Genomic DNA, 4,410 nt, shown 5'->3' with positions numbered 1-4,410 from the left:
CCAATCACCACCTGCTGTCCTTGCTGTGAGCGCTTCTCTGTTTCTTTCCTCCTGGAGGCCTGAGACTATCGTCCTGCTCAGACAGTCCCCCTCATGTTGTAGGGGTGCAACACATACTGATTAACCGGGTGACCAAACTAACCTGGCCTGCACTGCCAAAAAACTAGCAAGTTGGAAAATCTGGGTTACAAGTAGGCAGGCATTTACTTGGCTTCCCTGGTTTCACAATTTAGCACTTTTCTGGAAACTGACAGCCTGTTCTCTTTATCTCCTCCTTTGCCTCCCTCGTCTTGGTGTCTAAGGTTAGAAACAGTTCAGGGATGCGCTTAACTTCAGACGCTGCCTTCAGAAATATCTTCTGCCTTCAGAGGTGGCTGCAGCAAACGAAGCCCTGCTATTACAGGTTGCGGCTACACTACTTTTTCATTTTTTGCACAAAATTAGGGACGCGATGGAGAAGGAATGGCAACCCATTCCAGTGTTCTTGCTTGGAAAATCCCTGGACAGAGGGGCCTGGCGGGCTACAGTCCATGGGGTTGCAAGAGTCGGACACGACTTAGCAACTAAACCAACCAAGGGAAGAGAAGCCACAGCCCAGCGCTTCAGTGTACTCAGAAAACCACTGTCAGGTATTTGAACCAAGCAAGGGATGAGTGATTTAACGCCATTCTTGGTCCTGGTCACTGAGATGATTCTGCAGTCACCTCCAATACACACACACACACACACACACACAAACACACATACACACGATTCTGCAGTCACCTCCAATACACACACACACACACACACACACACGATTCTGCAGTCACCTCCAATACACACACACACACACACACACACACACACGATTCTGCAGTCACCTCCAATACACACACACACACACACACAAACACACATACACACGATTCTGCAGTCACCTCCAATACACACACACACACACACACACAGAGATGATTCTGCAGTCACCTCCAATACACACACACACACACACAGATGATTCTGCAATCACCTCCAATTACACACACACACACACACACACTCACACACGATTCTGCAGTCACCTCCAATAGACACACACACACACACACATACTCACACGATTCTGCAGTCACCTCCAATACACACACACACACACACACAGATGATTCTGCAGTCACCTCCAATACACACACACACACACACACACACACAGATGATTCTGCAATCACCTCCAATTACACACACACACACACACATACACACTGAGATGATTCTACAGTCACCTCCAATACACACACACACACACATTATGTAACCGTCTCTTTGAGTGGTCAATGAGCCATATGCATTTTTCCAACTAATCTATAGCTTTTCAGATTCAAACAAACACAAAAGTAAAACTAGAAAAGGTATAAGACACAGTAGGGAACAAACACTCCATTTTCAGACTGTGGGTTTTCTGGAATTTATTCCTCTTTAATGCTGAATATAAAATCTGACATTTCGCCAATGCCTTTAGAGACAAATGCATACAAATTGAAATCTAAAAACAATAATTTTGCAGATCAAAGTGGGTCTTGACACTTTAGAAAAGATATTAAATGAAAAGCATCTGTAGAAAAAGCAAAACCCTATATAACAGAATCAAATTAAAAAAAAAAAACAGCAAGAGGCTTTGGTACCCTTCAACAACAGAGGACAAATAAGTTTAGTTCATTATTAAATTCATGTAATATAAAAACATCTACGTGGGAGTGTGGGATAAATCTATAAAACAGAAACAAATCTAAAATATATTAGAGCCTGAGAGAAAAAAAAAATCTTCCTTTTCTCCTCTTTGATTTTAATAGAACACCAGAATCTGGAAAAACAAGTACTTCCCCAAATAAATTTTCTTCTGGTCTGCATATACCTAGTAAGATGGCACTCTGTATTTTGTCTAATTTTGAAAAGGCGTAATCTGATTTTTTAGCAGCACATTTCCTTTGCTCTAACAAGCCTGCTATAGGAAAGAAAAATTCTGTCTTGAAAAGCTCCTGATATATTTATGTCTACGATTCCCATCCACTTCTTTCCTAGGTGACTATCCAGATCTAAAGGCAGCTAGTTAAAGAAGGGATGAAGAAAATCATTACGTGTTTGGAATTTAGCTGGTAAAACACCACAAGTAAGAGCATGATATTATCTGAACACAGTGTGGCTCAGGTAAGCCCAGACAGCAATACCCTCTGGACTCCACAGAGCCTGGATACCACGGGAAATACCATACCAATGTGCTTCTGCGCTCACTCGTAACAAGCACAATACCAGCTCAAGCTGGTCTCTCCTATTTCTTTGCTGATCAAAAAAAAAAAGAAAAAATAGTACAGGTGAGGGTAGATGGTGTGTAACTGTGATAATAATTTAGCTCTCCTATTCATCTAGTCTGCTTAGGAGAATCTACTACAATCAGAGTAATTCAAAGGTGTTGAGACAAACAAGTCTGAGTAGCTTTCTTGGTCTGCCAAGTATTGTATTGATCCTATGACCCCAGAATTTAACTCCCAAAGACTCAATCTTACCAAGCTGCTTCTTGGTACTCACTGGCAAGAGCAGACAAAATGTAAGTTAGATCACAGTAACATTAATGTTTTAAACTGCCATATCTTAAAAAGAAATACTAAGTCTTATCAGACTTTAACATAATAGCAGTTCAAAAACAATTTCCTGGATAGTCCCTGGGATTTATCAAGTGGAAATGTGACCTGGATTGTATTTAATGCCAACTAAGCAGTCATACTCATGATTTTATAGCAGCTTTCCTTGGAGAGAAAACTGTGGATTATGTGTCTGTTCCAGTCAAGTAGGAATCAGTGGAATGCTTTCCTTCTGGTTATAGTCTTGGACTGCAAACCTCAGGCTGGGGATATCAGCTTTAGCATTCAACAAGTTCTTTAGAAAAGTCCACATTTAGCAAGTGGGAGGGAGAGAAAACACAGGTGACAGGAACTCAATTCTTTTGTTCTCTTCCTTTCTTACAAACTTCCTGCTCAGAATCCAAGGGCAGGCCCACCATCAGGATGCTGAGAAGAGCAGAATGTCTTACACAGTCCTTTAAGAGTTTATCCTGTGCAAGACTATTCCCAGGTTTGGCAACTAAAAACTCTTAAGTGTGAGCAGGGACAAGGATGCAGTAAAAGGCGCCTCTGCCTTAATGAAGCAGACAAGTTCAGTATTTATCTGCATCCACTTCACAGGGAGCAGGGACTTCACATGCCATGTACTATCCAGAGTGAATCTCTGACAGCCTCTTTCTTGTACGTACTCTGTTCTGAAAAATCAATGGTGCTCATACATGGAGTAAGAACATGTACCTACATTATTCTGAAAATCTGGGACTGTGCACCGGCCAGAAATATGAGTTGGCAGAATGAGAGGACCAATGAAAAGTAACACAGGAAAAAAAAAAAATTAAAATGTATAGCAATATTATTTTTAATATGCCTCATCAAGGGTTCCCAAAATACATCTAACCAAGATCTTCCTTTCTCAAAAAATATAATCCTTTCACAAAATATATAAGCAGCTACTAGTTAGGGGAGCTGCATTCAAAAATATATGTGCACTTATGCATACTAAGTTGCTAGAGCTGAAATGCTTTCAGATATGAGTCAGATAATATCCTCTACAAATTTACTATCTAATTAGTACACCTCTTGAAATATACCTTTTATGCAATCTTATGCATTAAGTGAGACTTGCCCCTTGCAAGAGATAAAGAAGCATGTATTTTTCAAAATAGCAATTCTTTTCATCCCTATAACTCGGTTCTGATCATATACTGTAATCAACTATGATTTCTGGACACATCAGGAGGAGCTTGGAGGATTTGTAGGGGTAAGAATTTCCATCACCAAAAGGAGGCTAGAGCACCTAATTTTTTCTACAGTTATGACAAAGCACTGGAATATTTGTGATTCTGCAGCAAAGACCTTCAGCCCTTTGTCAACCAACACTGCTATTTTTCTTTCTGATCAAAATATTCTAAAAGCCTGGCAGACTAATTTCAAGGATATCACCTAGATAGTTAGAAGAGAAGCAGGTTTGAGCAATCCTGGCATCAACTACAAACCAGGGCAGATCCAGTATTTTCTCTCTGATGGTGCTACCCGCTTATCATTCAGTCATTCAGGAAGCACACCTGGAACAGGTGACAGTTCCTCTGGGTAAAGTGAGGCAACTGCAGGTAATTCTGAAAATAAGAAAAAAAACCCACCACAGTCCTGATTTGGTTTAAAGCAATCATGCAATCCCATTAGACCCAAGTCTTTCCCAAACACCTTTTCCATGGCAAGCAAAGTTACTGATAACGCATGTGCTTCTGTCACAGTGATGCATTAGGTAAGCAGGTGTGCGCCGAGTACCAAAGGGGACTCTGGAATGCATCTC

The sequence above is a fragment of the Budorcas taxicolor genome, chromosome 9 (assembly GCF_023091745.1).
Source record: "Budorcas taxicolor isolate Tak-1 chromosome 9, Takin1.1, whole genome shotgun sequence".
Lineage (NCBI taxonomy): Eukaryota > Metazoa > Chordata > Mammalia > Artiodactyla > Bovidae > Budorcas > Budorcas taxicolor.
The sequence above is the reverse complement of the archived record's forward strand: the minus strand, read 5'-3'. Positions refer to the sequence as shown.